Source organism: Echinops telfairi, unplaced genomic scaffold (genome assembly GCF_000313985.2).
Source record: "Echinops telfairi isolate 266 unplaced genomic scaffold, ASM31398v2 ScPeMD7_7475;HRSCAF=8513, whole genome shotgun sequence".
Classification (NCBI taxonomy): domain Eukaryota; kingdom Metazoa; phylum Chordata; class Mammalia; order Afrosoricida; family Tenrecidae; genus Echinops; species Echinops telfairi.
This window is the reverse complement of record NW_022111379.1, coordinates 17,977,394-17,997,265: the sequence shown is the minus strand read 5'-3', so window position 1 is coordinate 17,997,265 and position 19,872 is coordinate 17,977,394. Positions and strand designations below refer to the sequence as shown.

Genomic DNA, 19,872 nt, shown 5'->3' with positions numbered 1-19,872 from the left:
GTCCGCGGGCCTGCCCGCCGGCCCCGTCCGGTCCCTCCAACTGCCCGAGCGAGCGGTCTCGCTCCCTCCAGACGGAGCCCGGGGACCCCAGCTCCGCCGGATGCCCCCGCCAGGCCCCCACCCCCTTCCCCGACCGCCTCCCCTTCTTCACACTTTTCCCCTCCCCCCTCCCCCCAACCCCCACCGGAATGGAAAATACCTCCCGGGGCGGGGGGCGGGCGGGGCCACGCCTCTCTGAAGGGCAGCCTACCGTGACCAATAGCAGGAGGGGATCTGGAGGGGCGGGATTCCTAGTGGCCAATCCGGAGGCGTGTAGGTGAAGGCCGAAGGAGGGGCGCGGGGAGCGAGAGGCGGCCGGCCCGGGAGTCCGGGAGGTCCAGCCGCTCGGGTGCGCGCGGTTCGCGGCTGCCATTTTGGAGTCGGGCAGCGGCGACGGCGGCCGGGTCCGGCCGGGGAAAGGGAGGAGCCAGTCAGGTGAGAGAGAAGCGGTCACGTGGGCTTGGGAGGCGGAGGGGAAAGCGGTCGGTGGGGCCGAGGGGAGGGTTCAACGGCGGCGAGTCACGAGGACTGGGGGCGGTCACGTGGCCGGGGAAGGGCCCTCGGTGGGCTTGCGGGTGGGTGGTCAACCTGAGGTGGGAGAAGAGTGAAAGCTTTGTCCTTGTTTCAACTCCTGTCATGGAAAAGGAGAGAGAGATGCTGAATGGAGGGCGGGCGTGCGGGGTAGGAAAATGTGAATGAGTTTCCCTTGCTCCCTTAGCTTGAAGCCACCCCGTTGCCAAATTCCAAGAGCCAAGGGCAGCCCCTCATTTGAGTCCTGCATTCCCGGGCCCGCTCCCAGCTGTCATAAAAATACCATTCGGCTAGAGGAGGGTTCTGTGTCCCTCTTTTTGCCTGCACTTTATACGGACGAGCCCTCCTAGAAATGGCAGAAAGAGGACAGAAGCCGAACTGCGGGATTGTGGCGCCTTTTAGAAACCTTTTGTCATTCACAAATTTACCAGCTTCGTGTTTGATTATATAGTGTTTGGATGCATCTAAACGTACCCCCAAAAGAGAAAACAAAAAACTTGTCTGAGATCCCGTCTCAGCCTTACTTCAATTTATCATCTATAGCCCGTCTCCCTCCCCCAATTGTCCGCTAAATGTGCTCTCCTTTAAGCAGGCTACCAGTGACCACCCTATGACCAAGTGTCACGTTTTAGACCCTAACTTGGTCTCTGCTGCAGTAGAGCTGCAGCAGATTCGGAGCGTGATGTCCTTGAAGCGTTTTCTCCCCATCCCAGCCCCCACCCAGTTCCCCTGACACGAAACCCAGACTGGCTCTTTAGGTAACTTTCCCCAATCTGCTTTTTGTTGACCCTTCCATTTGAGGTTTCCCAGAGTCTGACCCTCAGCCTTTTTCCTCAATAAGCACATTGTGGTTCTGCACACTAGGTGAGTTCCCCATTAGCTTTAACTGCTGAGTGCACATTTAATGAGGTCCGTATCTGCTTATGTAAGTGCTTGTTGGACATGACATCACCCTTGAACCTCAGGACAGATCCAAATCAGAATTCACAGACTCTCAAAAAGAAAACCAAAACAACTGATTGCTGTAGTCACTGTGACCCTACCTGTAGGACACAGTCCATCTGCTCCTTAGGGTTTCCAAGGCTGTCATCTTTACTGAAACGAACCCAGGTAGCACAGTGGTTGACTGTAAGGTCAGTAGTCCAAACCTACTAGCTGCTCCAAAGAAAGACCTAGCAGTCTGCTTCCGGGAGCTTTGGAAATGGTGTGGTTCTACTCCGCCCTGCACCGCCCCTGTAAGTGGGAATCAGCTCAGTGGCAATGGGTTAATCTTTACACAAGCAGACTGTCACATCTTCTCCCACAAAGTGACTTTCACAGCAGCGGGTGGATTAGAACTGCTGATCTGATCGAGCCAGTTAGCTGCTTAACCACAGTGCCGCCAGGGCTCCTTCCCAGTATCCTCTCACTGCCATCAAGTGCATTCTTACTCGAAGCGACTCTGTGTGGACTTCTGAGGCTCTAAGTATGGGGGCAGGCAGCCTCCTCTTTCTCCCACAGATGCAAACTACTAACCTTGTGGTTAGTAGCCCAACTCTTAACTCACCACGCACCAGTCTCCTTGTTCAAGGTATGTTGTTAGGTGCCATCAGGTGGATTCATACCCTTACTGGCCCTATGGGCAACAGAACAAAGCACTGCCTTGTCCTTAGCAGCCCTCACAATTGTTATGTTGGAGCCCAGCCTTGCAGCCACTGTCCCTTCATGGAGGGTCTGCCTCAGGGTATAAGGGTGAATGGGTTGAAGCATAAACAGTAGACATGTAAATAAACAAGGCAATCCAGGGGGAGCAGTGAAGACAATGAAAGAGAGAAACCTTTAATAACCTCCCCAATGTGCCTGGCTCTTTACCCCCATTTCTCTCTCCTCATCCTTCTTGTTCTGGCATCACTTCCCCTGGATGGTTCCTTTCATCTACCTGGACCTTCTTCTCAAACTCAAACTCACTTGCCAGTGAGCCAATTCTGACTCACAGTGACCTATAGAGCGGGGTGGAACTGCCCCTGTGAGTTTCTGAGACTGTAACCCTTTACAGGAGTAGAAAGCCTCGTCTTTTTCCTGAGGAGCCGCTCGTGGTTAGCCATCCAACACGTAACCAGGATGCCACCTCCATCCTCATTTAAAGGAGCCTTGCTGGCACGGTGGTTACAGCACACAACTGCTAATCAAGAAATTGGCAATTCAAACCCATGAGGGAAAGATGATGCAGCCTGCTCTGTGAAGCTTATAGCCTTGGAAACCCCTTCTATATAACAGCTTCCCGAAGACAAATCCCCCACCTCTACTGTAAACTACTTCGATGGCAGAGCTTCCTATCTTATACATGGCCCCCAACCCTATTCCTTGGCACACAGTCGGTGCTAAGGACGTGATTGTTAAATAAACTTGTGAATCGCCTGACACTTAAAACAGGCTCCCACAAAGGCATCCAAATTCAAATGGGAAACTCAGTGACCTCTCCCCTCTTTGAGGGTAGTGGCAGTGATGCCCCAAGGCAGGAGTCAGAGTTATGAACGAGATCACCTCTTTGGTCCCTTACAGGCTTGGGATTCCATGATACCATGCCCCTTGTGTGAAAGTAGCTGCTTCATAAATATGCCTTTGCTTGTAACAGAGTGTTTCCGGAAGACAGCGTCTATGGCATTAGTCTGAAATTGCTGAATGATCTCTCACAGCTGGCAAGGAAAACTGGGACGGCTCATAGAAGTTGCTCATTGGTGCCCCCTTGAAGTGGTGCTCAAGGCAAGTGTCATGACCGCCATTCTTTCTATATACCTCTGTATACTTGACAGTGCCAGGCACGATTTCAACGTGCCCTTTGTTTCTGATGGTGAGCTTCAAATCCAGAGCTCTAGGTGAACCGCCGGGACAGGCCCTACAGGAAAAGGTTGCAGTGGCCACTTCCCTTGGTGTGTCCAAGCCCTTGGGTATTGCACCCAACAGGGAGAAAGATGCTGCCAGTTCCGCCCTAGTTGTTGTAATTAAATCCAAGTGCTGGCAAAGGGCAGTACCTGAGTTTGAAGTATTATTATGTTGTTGTTTTTTTAATCATTATTAGCCACCAGCTGTCCAGCCCAGCAAACCACAATAATGAAACACTGAGAAGCTAAGTACCTCTCCCAGCTGGCGTGAACCAGTACCAGGGACATTGGCAGATAGTCTTGAGCAGACACCACACTGTCAGGATGAGACCTTCTGTCCCATGTCTCTGATAGGATAAATGTTTAAACATGGGAAGGGGAAGTTTAGAAAAAGGTCTTCACCACCACCACCACCACCCTTTTTGTCTCCACTTCCCTAGGATGCTCTCTTCTCATCTATGCGCTGATTGCATAGATCTTTTTCAAACTATTCCTTGACCTGCCAGCTTTCTAAACTTCACCTCCCAGATTCTCCTATGGGTAAATGACATTGCATTCATTAGGAGTACAGAGCACAGGAAAGGGTGCTCTTACTTTCAAGAAACTTAGGGGATAGCCCAAATCATTCAGAAACTAGGCAAATTCTTGTCGGGCTGGACAAGAAATCTGCCATTTGTTGAGCCATCTTCAGCATTTCCACCTTGCTTTCAGACTGTATCCACATGATCCTGCAAGGTGAGTTTGATCACCCCCATTTTCAAGGGCATGCCAAGTACCATAAGTGACAGAACTGAGATCCCAACATAAGTATAGAGATTCAATAATTGTACACTCACAGTGGATGCTTAGCCACACTGGGGGAGGGTTATAGCGATCGGACTTCACCTCTGCCTGGCAAATTAAAAATGACTTCTTGTACAAAGTAAAATTTAAGCTGAGCTCTGAAAGGACAATTCAGAAGCAATGCTGAGGAAAGAGTGCCAAACGGAAGTCCAAATTGGACATAAGCCTAAGATCAATCAATAAGGAAAGATTTCTTATTCAGCAATGAGTCATTATATTCTTCAAGTACCTTTATTGTCTGAGCTATTCCAAATGGGGGAGGCAACTGAGTGGCACAAGTGTGGGTTGGAGAGGTAGGTAGGTGGATTGGGGAGGGAGATTGTCTTTGATTCGAGGAGAACTCTTTATGACTAAAATAACGTCACATCTAGCATTGGCTTCTGAAACAGACTGACACCCAACAGCTTTTCTCTGTGCCATTCATGGGTTTTGAACCCATTCTTCTTGGTCTAATCATGGCCAATGAAGTCAACTCAGAATGAGCCTGGATTTGTAAATTGAGGGTGAACCTGAACAATAAGTAGAATAAGGGAAACGATAGGTCAATACCTTAGTAAAAAGCTAATCTCCTTCTTAGAAAACAAGGACTGGGTGTGCATTGCATAGCAACCAGATATCTTGAATGGTATAGTCAGAAACAATGGTGCTCTTCTTAGAGATGGTGGCCAACTGCACCTCTGTTAATGTGTGTTGTTCTTCACAGACCTGGAAATAACCTTATCATCTGCCTCAGGCTCCTGAAAGCGCTCACTACCTCTCTTCCAAATCTCCCATTCCAGGGAGATAACCAGAAGCAGGCAATTTGCTCTAGATGTGTTATGTTGCTGGTCTTGATTAGAGCAATCTCACTGAAAATGGTAGTCTTTTGGCAGGTGGAAATGAATGGTTTACTAGTGAATGTAATGAAGTGAGTGAGGGAAAGTCATTAAGAATGAGTCCTAGGATTTTGACCTAATCAGTTGGGTCCATGCAGGTTCAGTTTATTGAGTGTCAATGGTGTGGCAGGCACTGTGCTCTGAGAAGCCAAAGCTCAATGAGTAAGAAACCATTCTTGCTGTCATAAACCAAAAAATCTCAGTCTCGTGCCTAGGTAATTTCCATGCAGTGTTTGCAGCACAATGATAACATTTTGCACAGGTTTCTCTGAGAGCATTAAGGAGGAACCCCTAGCCCAGTCAAGCAGGTTGAACCCAGGGGTCTTCTCCTCTTGCAAAGATCAATGGGGAGCTTTCTTGGTACTCATGATGTATGTGCAGAAATCCACATTGTCGGTAAAGCTCTACCTTAACTCTTCATGAAGAAGGAAAGGCCAGCAGCATCTTCTAGCATCTCTGGTTTGTTATTTCCTCTGAAGAAAATGGAACAATCAGAACAAAAATAATGAGAATGTCCAGGCATCGTAAAGAATGTGATCAATGTCACTGAGCTACTTGTGTAGAAATTGTGGAAGGGGAACTTAAGCTGCTGTCTAAACCCCCCATGTGTTTATTTCTGACCAGCTAGTACATGTTGTGAAAAGCAAACAAAAGAAATGTTTCAAAAATCAAAACAAAAGAAAAAGGTATCTAATGAAAAGCTTCCCTCCTACCCTGCCTCATATACCCAATTCTCCATCTCTCCACTGCCAGGTCAAGGTAATGATTTGTAGTGATTTCCGGGTGTTTCCTGCCAGTGTTTCTTCATGCCAATAGAAGCAATTATTTATTATTTATCTTTCTCTCTTACTGCACAACATCCACATCTTGCTTTTCCCTTTAGCAATATAACTCAGAGCTCTTTCATATTGGCACAAGGAGAATGTCCTTGTTTTTAACAGTGTCATAGCATTGCACTGCATGTTATACTACAATTTATTTAACTATTACCCTATTGGTGAACACTTGGGTTGTTTGTAATCATTGTGCTTATTATAAACAATACTGTAATGAACAACCTGGTACCTCAGTATTCAGGTACATTCCTAGGACAAATTCCCAGAAGTCTCCCAAGCAATTTAATAAAATCCAAACAAAATGTTCTAGGATGGTACAATTAGATTTCTGAACAATAATTCAACTTTCCAATTGATGCTCACATTCCATTCAGAGTAGCTCCTCATTCTCTGGCCTGCAAATTATATCTGTGTTTTTATTTTCCAATAGAGAATTTTAGAAATATTTAATAAACCAATAGTAGGCATGGTGCTTAAAAGCAGAATAATTTTTTTAAAAAATGAATAAAACTCAATTTCCATATGCCCCACTTAATATATTACAAACTAGGGAACAAAAGTCTTCCTTAGTTTAATATATAGAAACATCCCTGGAATGGGGCTCAGAAAGGAATGATGAGGTTGAGGTTGAGAATTTGTAAGAATATTTTGCCTCCAACATTCCTCTAGTTCTTTAATGTTTCCCCACTATCATGAACTCAGTTCTACCTTACAAATCCAGCCAGACCGGAGTCTGTACACTGGTACAGATAAGACCTCTCTACACACAGAATCCAAGACAGATAAACCTCTCCAGAACAGTAATGGGAGTAGCGATACCAGGAGGGTAGAGGGAAGGTGGTGGGAGAAAGGGGAGAAACAGGGAACCAACTTTAATCTACATATAATCCCCGCCTGCCCCAGGGGGACCAACAACAGAAATGTGGGTGAAGGAAGAAGCAGACGGTGTGATATGAAAATAATTTATAATTTATCAGGGGTCCATGAAGGTGGGCGAGGGAGGAAAAAAAGAAGAGCTGATACCAAAGGGTTAGCAGAAAGAAAATGTTTGAAAACAATGATGGCAACATATGTACAAATGCGTTTGATACAATTGATGTATGGGTTGTTATAACAGCTGTAAGAGCCCCCAATAAAATGATTTATTAATAAAAAATAATAATACCTGCCGCAAACAGCTCTAGTGCAACCCTAACCCGAGCGTCTTTTAACCTGTATGTATTAGCTTTCTCCTTTCAGCTTGCATTGAAAATCTTTTTCTAACATGGTTGGTTGCCTTTGGAAAATAGGTTTAGGGCAGTGGTTCTCAACCTGTGGGTCTCAACCCCTTTGGTGGTCGAATGACCCTTTCATAGGGGTCGCCAAATTCATAACAGCAAAATTAGAGTTATGAAGTAGCAGCAAAAATAATTTTATGGTTGGGGGTGGGTCACCACAACATGAAGAAGTATATTAAAGGGTCACAGCATTTAGGAAGGTTGAGAACCATTGGTTTAGGGCTTGATCAGTAGAGTAAGTTTTCTATCTTTACATTAGTTCCTTCTTACTAATCCTTCTTTTCCAGAAGGATAAGACCGAAATGGTACCGAAATTGTTAGGTACCTCCAAGTTAGTTCTGACTAAGCGTGAGCCTATGCACAGCAGAACAAATCACTGCCCGATCAGTAGCCTCCTCACAATTGTCCTGTGTGAGCACACTGGGACAGTCCTTCTCATTGAAGGTCTTTCTCTTTGTTCTGACCCTCTACTTTACTAAATATGATCTTCTTTTCCGGGACCGTACTCTCCTGACATGTCCAAAGTTAGTGAGACAGAAGTCTCACCATCATCGATCCCCAGGAGCACTCTGACTGTACCTCTTCCAAGACAGATTGGTTTGATCTCCTGGCAGTCCATGTAGTTTCAGGATTCTTTGCCAACATAAAAATTCAAATGTACCGATTTTCTTCAAATTCTTTACCATTGTCCAGCGTCCACATGCATATAAGGCGATTGATAATACCATGTCTTGGGTCAGGTGCACCTTTGTTCACAAAGTGACCTCTGTGCTCTTTAACACTTTAAAACAGGACCTTGTGCTGTAGATTGGCTCAATGCAATCCATCAATGCACCGTTTGATTTCTTGACCACTGCTTCCATGAGCATTGGTTATGGATCAGAGTAAAACAAAATCCCTGCTAACTTGAATCTTTTTTTCCCCATTTATCATAATGCTTATTGGTCCAGTTGAGAAGATTTTTGTTGTTGTTGTTGTTGTTTTATACATTGAATTGTAATCCCTACTGAATGAAGGTGGTGTGGTCTTTATTCACTAGTGCTTGAAATCCTCTTCAGTTTAAGCAAGCAAGGTTGTATCATCTGCACGTCAAACTGTTAATGAGCCTTCCTGTAATCCTGATGCTGCTTGCTTCTTTCGATAGCCCAGCTTCTCAAATGATGTGCTCAGCATACAGACTGAATAAGGATAGTGAGAGGATTCAACCCTGACACACAACGTTCCTAATTTTAAACCTTGCAGTATCCCATTGTTCTATGTGCATAACTGCCTCTTGATCCATGTACAGGTTCCACATAAGCACAATGAAGTGTTCTGGAATCCCCATTCTCCTCGAGACTAGTCAGTTTGTTGTGATCCATACCAATTGAAAACCCTGACATAGTCAATCAAGCACAAGTAAACATAGTTCTAGAATCCTCTCCTTTCAAACAAGATCCATCTGACATTGGCAATAATAGTCCTCATGACACAGCCTCTTCAGAATTTGGCTTGAATTTCTGGCAGCACCCTGTTGATGTACTAGTGCAATCGTTTTTAAGTTTAATCTTCAGCAAAATTGTACTTATATATGACATTTATGATTATCATATGGTTTATAATTTCTGCATTTTGTTCTTTTCTTTGGCACAAATATGGATCTCTTCCAGTCAGTTGGCCAGGTAATTGTCTTCCGGATTTCTTGGTATAAACTAGTGAGTTCTTCCAGTGGTGCATCAACTTGTGGAAACATTTCAATGAGTATTCTGTCAATTCCTAGAGCTCTGTTTTTTGCTGTCTTCAGTGCAGCTTGGACGTCTTCCTTCAGTATCACTAGTTTTTGATCATGTGCCATCTCTTGAAATGGCTGAACATTGACTACTTCTTTTTGGTACAGTGATTCTGTATATTACTTCCAGTTCTTTTGATGCTTCATGTATCAATCAATATTTTCCCCATAGAATCCTTCAATATTTCAACTCAGGACTTAATTTTTTCTTCTTCAGTACTTTCAGCCTGAGAAATTCCAGGCATGTTCTCCTTTTTGGCTTTGTAATTCCAAGTCTTTGATTATTTCATCATAGTACTTTATCTTCTTGAGCGACCTTTGAAATTTTCTTTTCAGCTCTTTAGCATTCACCCACCCATTTTTTTAAAACTACTCAATGTTTAAGAGTAAGTTTCAGAGTTCATTCTGACATCCATTTTGGTCTTTTCTTTCTTTTTAATGACCTTTTGCTTCCCTCATATATGGTATTCTTAATGTTGTCTCACAACTCCTCTGATCTTTGGTCATTAATTTTCAAGTCTGTCTTGAGATAGTCTAAAAGTTCAGGTGCAATACTCAAGGTCCCATATTGGCTCTTGTGGACTTGTTTTCATTGTCTTTACCCTCGAGAATCATAGAGTGCTTTATTTACATGCAGTCTTTTGGAGAATATACCCAAAGATGGAAATACGTATGAGTGATAATATAATGAGCACTGCCATTTTATTTATATATATATATGATATACATCTTAAGAAATTAGTCAGGCCAGTCATATTACTATCAAATTGGAAACTGTAATTATCCTTCCACACAGTACTTCTCCTTGGTTCTGCTCCATGTTTGCAGAGGAATTGTTTATTATAACGTGAAGGAACACATTTAAAAGGAAAACATGAAGTTAACAAGTTGCAGCAAATAGCTACTTAGAAAGCTTTTCTCTTAGTTCCCAAAATTTCTTCCTCATAATCAGAAAATGTACAAATTATACACTTTCAAAAAGCTCTGAAGAATATCTGTTCTACCATCCTAGCTCCAATTTGACACTATCTTCCAATTTTTAAATGTCTCACATAAAGATTTCCGTCTTTCTTTGGCCCTTACATCTCCTCCCATCTCCCTTTCTCCCCCTCCTCCTTCCTTCCCTCTCTCTTTTCTGGTCTCCCTCCCTTTCTTTTTCCCTTCCTTCCTTCCATCATCTGTATCTATTAAGACTTAGACTCTATTCTGGGTGTATCCAGAATTTCTTCTTAAATGAAAAATAATACTTGATTTTTTTTTTTACATTTAGTCTCTGCATATTTGTAGAATACACCAGCTCTGTTGAGCAGTCTCATTTTCTTCTGGGAACTGTGGTCCACCTTTATTCTCAGTCCGTGAGCTTGATGTGTGGCATGATGTTCCCTAGCTCCTGCCTGAGGCGTGAAGCATGGGACATTGGTCGAGGCGAATGAGTGATTGGTTCTGAAGCATCTCATTCCCAAGAGATGCTCGTATCCATATTGCACACGTTCTGAACCCCCTGGAGTGATATTCCATCACCGTCTTAAAGCCCCTGAGGCTTAGTGAGCAACACTGAGACGGGATTATCCTCAAGAAAGTATTTTGAAACATCTAGTTTCAGAATATAAAATGGACTATTTTTAAACGACTTTGTGTAATCTAACGGATATGCTTAGATATGATGTATTCTTTGTTTAGGTGCCTCCATAATATATAAAAAGAGGTTTCCAAAAGTTTATGGAATGATTCTATTATTTTTTAACTCCATTTCCCCACAAAAAAAGTTTAAATTATCCTTGTATATTCAACCACGCCTTGTTTAACATCGACGATACGTTCTGTAGAACAGGATGTTATGTGACTTGCACATATTATACAGTGTGAATGCCATATTATTTACAGGCAGTCCCTAGATTACAAATGAATGTCCTCCCTAAGTCTGTCTTTAAGTCATATTTGTACATAAGTTGGAACAGTTATATATAGTTCAGTCAGCTAATAAAGTGTTTGTTTTAGTATACAGGATACCTTTCCATGCAAAAAGAAAATTAAAGAACACTTCCAAATATAGTGAGACATCTTTAAAATAGTAATATAGTAATAATAATAGTGCTTTGATTCACATTGCAAAGTAGTACCTATTTATCATTATGAGCAATAGTAAGTAACTGGAATTTTTAATAGGTCTCATGAGTGTTGGGACCACAGACATCTGAGCAGTCAGGCCTTGCCCAAGTGGATGTTATGCAGTGTATGACTATACACAGAGAGGTAGATAGATACTTAGATACAGAGATATAATTTCAAGATGCAGAATGCTCAGCTTGCTGCAGGATATTGTTTTGAGTGGGTGGTGTGCAAACAAAAGCTAGAATGACAGATGCCATCTATATCTTTTACAAAAACACCTCTTGCTTATGCATGTGTAAGCAGGAAGTTTGATTTGACAAGATGCAAAGGGAAGTTTTACAGATGGTTCATGTAAGCAGGATGGGTCTTCCCGAACTGATGGGGTAGTAAAAGCAATTGTAATGAGTACGTGTGTATTTGTTAAACCTGTTCCTCTGTACTTATAACTATGACCAGATCTTCACAGCCAGAGCCAGGCCCAGCTGACCTTAGTGCAGTTTTCTACTCGTTTTTGTGACCATGAAACTGGATTGCATTTTTTGGTGACTTTTGAGATTTTTATATTTCCCTGTCTCTGTATCATTTAAAACAAAAGTTTAAGATTCTTTTAGTTTGTCCTCAAAGAAATAACCATAATGAATCTTATAGCATCAAATTCACTAACAGTGTGCTTTGGAAATAATAAGCTCATGTTCTACAAAAAGGACTTGGATATACAGAATTTCAATGCTTCCAATGATGTAATTTTCTATAATACTTAGCCTGCCATTTTGGGTTTGGTATTCGTATAATTGGAGATTTCGAAGAAAAAGCTCAAAATAGAAGCTAATTTGCCTGATATTGCTTTGGTTCTTTTGTTCTTTTAGAATCTAAAATTAACCAACATCTGCAGTGTCAACAAGGACTCCATATGGCATTCAAGTTTGTACTTTTCCTACACAATGCCTTTGAGGCACTGTAGTCTGAGAGGAATTGTGAGGTAATGATGATTAGAATGTCTTACATTGTGCACCACTTCAGAGTTTCAAAGTGATTTAACATCAAGGATCTTATTCATTCCTCACAACAGTGTTAAGAGGTCAGGAGGTCAGGTATTTATTATTCCTGTTTAGCAAATGAGAAAATAGAAATATTGAAGAGATAGGACCGTAGGCATAAGATTGGTGAGTAACAGAAATAGAATGGTACCCAGATCTGGTTCCTGATCCACTGGATTTCCTACTATTACTAGGATCAACTTACTGACAAACCATATTAAGTGGAATTTAAAAATAAAAATAACAGTAGGAAAATAAATAGAATTTGCCACCAGAAACTAATAAAGATACGTGTTTGATTTGTTGGAAAAGCAGGTTTTCTGGAGGAATGAAGTTCATTTGCTCAATTAGGTTGGCACACACTTTCAGTAGAAGTTACCTGTGGGATTTCTGACTGTACCTACACAGGAAGTGGCTTCATCAAAACAGTTTTTTCCTCCTTGTGAAGTCACACCTTATAAATCTTGTCATGTCTAGAAAATTCAAGAACTATTACAAGGAACACCATAAGAGTGTTCTCATGGTACAAAATAATAATTTATAAATTATCAAGAGTTCATGAAGGAGGGGGTAGAGGGGAGGGAGGGAAAAAATGAGGAGCTGATACCAAGGGCTCAAGTAGAAAGCAAATGTTTTGAGAGTGATGATGGCAATAAATGTACAAATGTGCTTGACACAATGGATGGATGTATGGATTATGATGAGTTGTATGAGCCCCCAATAAAATGATTTTTTTAAGTTGAAAGGGTCCCCAATAAAATGCTGTATTTAAATTAAAATTTTTAAAGAGTGTTCTCATGGTAATAAATTGTAGTTTATGACTACCTGAGATTTGAAATATTTTGTTTTCAACTGCACTTCTGTAAATATGCATCATGGCAATCACAGAATTTCTGAGGGGGAAAAGGCCTTTTGAAGTTAACTAATGCATTATGAACCACTTTTTATTTGTGTGCAAGCATGAATTTAGAAGCACTCCATACCTGAAAGTATAAATGAAGTTATTTCTAATCCATGTTGTTGTTGTTAGATGCCATTGAGTCAGTTCTGACCCACATCGACCTTACGCACCACAGAACAAAACATGGCCCGATCCTGTGCCATCCTCACAATTGTTCCTGTGCCTGAGCCCCTTCATGCAGCCACTGTGTCAAGCCGTCGTCTTGGGGGCCTTATTTTTCTATGCCCCTCCACTTTACCAAGCATGAGGTTCTTCTCCAGGGACTGGTCTTTTCTAACAACATGCCCAAAATACGCAAGTCTAAGCCTTGTCATCCTTGCCTCTAAGGAACACTCTGTCCGTCCTTCTTCCAAGACAGGTCAGATTGTCCGTTTAGCAGTCATAATACTTTCAGTATTCTTTGCCAGCACCACAACTCAAAGGCATCAACTCGTCTTTAGTTTTCTTTGCTCAGTGTCCAACTTGCACATGCGTGTGATGTGATGGAAAATACCGTGGCTGGTGTCAGGTGCACCTTAGTCCTCAAAGTAACATCCTTGCTTTTCAGTACTCTAAGAGGTCTTGTGCACAGATTTCTGTATAGAAACTCTTACCAATGAACTGTTTACCATTTCTACTTAAAAATGAGAAATTCCTTTACTTCAGTTCTTGAACTTTTGAGGCTTCTGAATGCTGGCATTCTCGAAGAAGAGTATTATGAGTTTGTAATACCAAAAGAGTACTGGCACCCTCAAACACTGACAGGCAGATAACTTTCTAAGAAGCAGAAACCTGGGCATGTACTAGCAGGAAGGACAGCCACTGAGAGTTTCAATCATGACTTGGCTCAGCCTAAGCTGGTCCTGAAGAGATTTCACAAAAATGCATCTTTCAGAAGCACCTTCCACCAGATGGAAAGCTGGCAAGAGACAGCTTTAGAGATTGCTGACACCAAAGCTTCCATAAAACTTGAATTTTTTCCCCACTAGTTGTTTGGATATGTTTCAAAGGATCACAAACCGAAAAGCAATATTTAAATTTGAAACTGTTCAAAACATCCTTTCCCTCTAATGTCTACCCGGCCTACTCTGTGCCCATCACTAGTGGACATGTACTTCACCGGAGTAAAAGCTTTCTTTCCATGCATGCGCAAAACTGGAATTGGAGGCAGTTGAAAAGAGACACAGAGAAACCGAATGAAACCACAGGTGATGATGGGAATGTATGTAATGTTAACTTTATGGACAGGGTATGGCTTTGGTGCCAGTTGTTGGGAAATACGTTAATCTATTTGCTGCTATAAAGTAGTTATGTGTAATTCAACCAGTTGGCCTCAAGTGAAACATTACCTTCCATATTTTGAGTGGGCTTCAGGTAATCAGTGAAAGGCCTTCAAAACGCAAAGGGAGTTTCCCTGGAATAAACTTACTTTTCCCCAGACACTTTTACTCTCCACTCTTCTTGTCAGTTGGCCTGCAGGTTATAGGACACAAGGTTGCAGGAGTCTTCAGTCTGCCACGTGGCTTACAGTTTTGAAGTTTGCCACTCCTCGACCCCTGCATGCACACACACAATCTGTGAGACCATTCCTTAAAGTAAATCTCCCTGCATCTCTCTATACATTATCACTGGTCTAAGTTTTTAGACTAATGTACTTGACTGGGAGCAAGTAAGTGGAAAGAATGGAGGAGAGGTGAAGAATTTGGCTAGAACAGCCTTGAGGAAGAAAAACACGCAAACAAGCCAAACTCACTGCCATCGAGTCAATGCCAACTCACAGTGACCTTTTAGGACAGGGTAGAACTGCCCCTGTGGGTCTCCTAAACTGTGTTACTTTATGAGAATAGAAAGCCTCATCTTTCTACGACAGAACAACTGGTGATTTTGAACTGCTGACCTTGTGGTTAGCAGCCCAATGTAGTCTCTGTGCCACCAGGACTCCTAGTGTGAAGGTCATAGCCCTGTCTGGCTAGGCATGGGGATTTCTGATGAGAAAGCCACGGGTGGTGGAAGAGAGTGACAGTGGGGGAGCATGAGAAGCGGTCCAACTGGCAAGAGATGGCGGCAAGGCAATGACAGTGCGCCGGAAACCCCACGGCAGCAGGAGCAAACCCACATTGCTTGTTTTCTCTTCCCTTAGTCAGTCTATTTTCTTAGTTTTTTATTTGCTTCCTTTGCCACCACTTCTATATCCCTGCTGCCCTGCAAACGGTAGTCCTCATTCGTCCATTGACTGATTTGTGGAGGCCGGGACTGGCAGTCATTGTTTAGCAATGACTTCTGATTGCCTGGTCCCTGGGCTCTTCTGCTGCTGACTAATGGGCTGGGCAGAAAAGCATTGAAGGGCCAATGCAACTCCCATAACAGCTCAATGCTTTTCTGCCAGATTGGCTTTAAAAAAAAAGGAAGCTGATTGTGTCAAGCCATATTATCCAATACCTGTACCGTCTGCTTGAATGATAAAGCAAAAGAGTGCCTCCTGTTTTCTTTCAGTTAGTTCATGATTAAAGGAAAGAGCACAAGGAAGTATTAGATCATGTCTAGAAGACACAGGATGAGTAGGCACCCTGGGACTCTCCTCCCTTCTCCATTGGAAGATGTCATTTGCACAGTCCTGATTGCTTTCACAGTTAGATACAGTGCCCCTCCCTCTCCCCTGCTTGGACGCATCTGAAGAGCGGCTCAGACACAGCAGGAGAAGAACTCAGAGACTTTAAACAGACCCAGTGAGGAGAACAGGTTTTGAGGAGAGCTGTGCTGGCCACCTGGTGCTGAGAACAGCCAAAGTCAAATGTATCAAATCAGCTCATGAACCTGCCTTTCCACCCCCACCCGCTCCCCAAACACCCAGTCCCAGTGGAATTAGGTGCAGAGGGAACAGGTCCCCAACATCCCCCTAAGGGTGTCTGGGGAGTGTGGCTAGACCCATGAGCACTACCTCCCTCCCTCCACGGATGCCTTGAAGGCGGCCTTTGGTGGCCAACTATATTCTCCAGAACCTGGTTTGTCCGTGAGAAGTTCTCTTTTCCTTTTTTCAAATTTTATTTATTTATGTATAACTAAAATCATTTTACTGGGCCTCTTACAACTCTTGTTACAATCCATACATCAATTGTTATCAAGCATATTTGTGCATATGATGCCATTGTTCTTTTCTAGACATTTACTTTTTAAAAAATGCATTTTATCGGGCTCGTACAACTCTTATCACAATCCATACATACATCCATTGTGTCAAGCACACCTGTACACCTGTTGCCACCATAACTCAAAACATTTGCCTTCCACTTGAGCCCTTGGTATCAGCTTCTCAATTTTTTCTGCTCCCTCCCCACCTTCCTTCCCTCATGAACCGTTGGTAATTTATAAATTATTATTATGTCATGTCTTTCCGACATCTCCCTTCACCCGCTTTTCTGTTGTCAGTCGCCCAGGGAGGGGGTTATATGTAGATCCTTGTGATTGGTTACCCCCTTCTACCCCACCTTCCCCTTATCTTCCTGGTATCACTACTCTCATTATTAGTCCTAAAGGGATCATCCGTCCTGGATTCCCTGTGTTTCCAGTCCCTATCTGTACCAGTGTACATCCTCTGGTCTAGCCAGATTTGTAAGGTAGAATTGGGGTCATGGTAGTGGTGGGGAAGGAAGCATTTAAGAACTAGAGGAAAGTTGTATGTTTCATCGTTGCCACCCTGCACCCTGATTGGCTCTTCTCCCGGAAACCCTTCTATAAGGGGATGTCCAGTTGCATATAGATGGGCTTTGGGTCCCCACTCTGCACTCCCCCTCATTCACAATGATATGATTTTTTGTTCTTTGATGCCTGATGCCTGATCCATTCGACACCTCATGATCATACAGGCTGGTGGAGGAGTTCTTGCTATCACAAATCATTCACCCTGAGTGGATCAGCATGTCGCAAGGATGTCTGGAGCTCTAGGTGCTGGGACTTAAGTGCCAATTCACTAGGGCCGATTTAGAGGAGAAGCGAGGTTGGGAAATTCACCAGGGCCGAATTGACGAGAACTGAGGTTGGGCATGAGAAAAGTGAAGGGGTGCTGTGATCTGGTGGGAAGAGCCAGCTCTGTCGGTAACTGGCTGTGTGCCTTTATTCATTCTCCCTGGGTCTCACATTCCCCAACTTTAAAATCAATATTACAATGAAGAGGAGAACAGGTTGTGAGGAGAGCTGTGCTTCCTCAGAGGAGCCTCAGTGGCAGAGTGGCTAAGTGCTTGGCTGCTAACCAAAAGGTTGGAGGTTTTAACTCACCAGCCACTCTATGAGAGGGGGAAAAAATGGGGTAGTCAGCCTGTTTGTGTAAAGATGAAAGCCTGGGGGCCCTCTAGATCAGTGCCACCCTATCCTGTAGGGCAGCGGTTCTCAACCTGTGGATTGCAACCCCTTTGGGGGTCGAAGCACCCTTTCACAGGGGTCGCCTAATCCATAACAGTAGCAAACTTACAGTTATGAAGTAGCAAAGAAAACGAAAATAATTTTATGGTTGGGGGTCACTACAACATGAGGAACTGTATGAAAGGGCCGCGGCATGAGGCAGATTGAGAACCGCTGCTGTCGGGTCTATGTGTTAGAATCTACTTGGTGGGCATGAGCATCTCCCCAGACTGAAAAGATCTTGATCCTAGAAGCAGCATCCTGTTTCCTGTCAGGACCCCTTGGCTACGGATGCATTCCAGAAGGCTGGCTCTTTGGCAAGGAGTTCCTCTTAACTAGGAAAGAGCAGAGGAGTAGGTAGCCCCAAAGACCATACAGGTTAGAAATACCCATGCGGATTAATAATTGGGCAGAGGGGAAGGCTTGACTGTTTTGTGCATTTTAATCTTCAGGTAAAAAAGGGCAACTCACTCACCTGCTAACAGAAAGGCTGTATAGGTCTGAGTCCCTCCAGAGGCACCTCAGGAAAAGGTTAAAAAGTTCCCCAAAGTCAGCCACTGAACCCCCTATGGAAAAGAACACAGTACTTTTCTGACACACCCAATGTCAGGGTGGACAAATTAGGGTGGACAGGACAGCAGCTGGGTTTTAGGGTACCTGGTCCCTGCCATAAACCCTAGAACTCCAGGAATAACCAATCACATGATAGTTCCTGTCAGCCCACTCTAAGGGCGCTCCAGGTTACAAATGAGTAACTGCTCTACTCACTGGACGGATCCATGCATGTTTGGATGGATGTTTGTTTATGTCATGTTTCTATCAACAAAGCCAACCCTTAAATCTTGCACTGCGTAAAAAACCTGCTTTTCTAGGGCTGAATTCTGCAAGGATTCGCTAGCCGTGTTTGCTGTGTTTTCTCGTTCACCAGCCCTTTCTGGGTGCCATGATTTCTCCTTTGGAATGTCCATTGAGAAAGGAAGGAGCCCTGGCAGCGCAGGTGGTGAGGCAATAAACTGCTAACTGTGAAGTCAGTTGGTCGAACGCACCAGCTACCTCTTGGGAGAAAGATGAGCCGCTCTGCTCACGTGAAGATTTACAGCCTCAGAAACCTTAGGGAGCAGTTCTACTGCAATCTACGGTCGCCATGAATCAGAATGGACACCATGGCAGATGGTTTCATTGAGAAAGATTGATGGCGCCGTGGAAAACATGATGTGCCCTCCCACAAATTCCTAAATACTTTCTTCAAAATTGGAAAGGAATGTTTCTCATCCTGTGCACGTATGAGTTTCCTTGGGAAGCCACTCAAAGCACCCCCACCTAACTAGAGATCAGGATTGGGTTGCTATACGAGCCAAACTCAGCTCAATGGCAGCAGTGTTGCTTTGGTTATATTCCCAGTTCAGTAAAAATGTTCACTCGGTCACTTTGTATTTCATGCCACATGGTAAAATGGTACTTAATTTCTCTTCCCTTCTTATCTGTCTTAATTCTCCTGTAAGATCTAAGATCACCCAATAAACAGGATAAGCCTGGGTTTCCTTAGTAATCTAAAGCAGTGATTCTCAACCTGTGGGTCTCAACCCCTTTGGAGGTCAAACGACCCTTTCACAAGGGTCTCCTAATACATCCTGCATATCAGATAATTAGATGACGATTCATAACAGTAACAAACTTACAGATATGAAGTAGCAACAAAAATAATGTTATGGTTGGGGTCGCCACACATGAGGAGCTGTATTAAAGGGTCGTGGCATTAGGAAGGTTGAGACCCACTGATCTAGAGTGATCAATTTCACATTTTCACTACATTATGGATTCTGCTTTTAGGTCTGGCTGTCATCCGTCTTTCTCCCAGCCCCATAGCACCAGTCCACAGAATCAAAGCCACTTGTCAAATTGATGATCCCGACATGGACAGAGAACCGCTCCAGATTAAGCCAACACTAAAAGCAAGCACTTCAGATTCAGTAAGTATTAGTAGCCCTGTGTTTCCCGAACTCATATATATCTCAGGGATAGCTGGATTGGGGCTCAGGGGAGACTTTCTCTAATTTAAGGACTTTTTAAAATTGTGAAATATTTTTCTTTTTTTCTTTATTAATCATTTTATTGGGGACTCATACAACTCTTATCACAATCCATACATACATCCATTGTGTCAAGCACATGTGTACGTTTTTTTGCCCTCATCATTCACAAAATATTTGTTTTCGACTTGAGCCCCTGGTATCAGCTTCTTATTTTTTCCCCTCCTTCCCCTACCCTCCTTTCCTCCCTCCCCCCTGATAATTTATAAATCATTATTTTTCCATGTTTTACACTGACGGATGTCTTCCCTCACCCACTTACCTGTTG

At 43.4% G+C, this 19,872-nt stretch overlaps 1 protein-coding gene and 1 long non-coding RNA gene across 3 annotated transcripts in view; one reads left to right on the top strand and one right to left on the bottom strand.

Moving 5' to 3' along the window:
* Positions 1-344, bottom strand: part of SOCS5 (suppressor of cytokine signaling 5) — a 79,380-nt gene extending 79,036 nt beyond the window's left edge. Inside the window, exon 1 of the mRNA XM_045285826.1 lies at positions 251-344. The gene's annotated coding sequence lies outside the window, so the exon portion shown is untranslated. The remainder of the gene's footprint in view (positions 1-250) is intronic.
* Positions 345-410: 66 nt separating this feature from the next.
* Positions 411-19,872, top strand: part of LOC123521177 — a 38,084-nt gene continuing 18,622 nt past the window's right edge. For both annotated transcript variants that reach the window (XR_006679648.1, XR_006679647.1), the window contains exons 1-2: positions 411-474; positions 19,345-19,484. This is a non-coding gene — a long non-coding RNA (uncharacterized LOC123521177). The remainder of the gene's footprint in view (positions 475-19,344; positions 19,485-19,872) is intronic.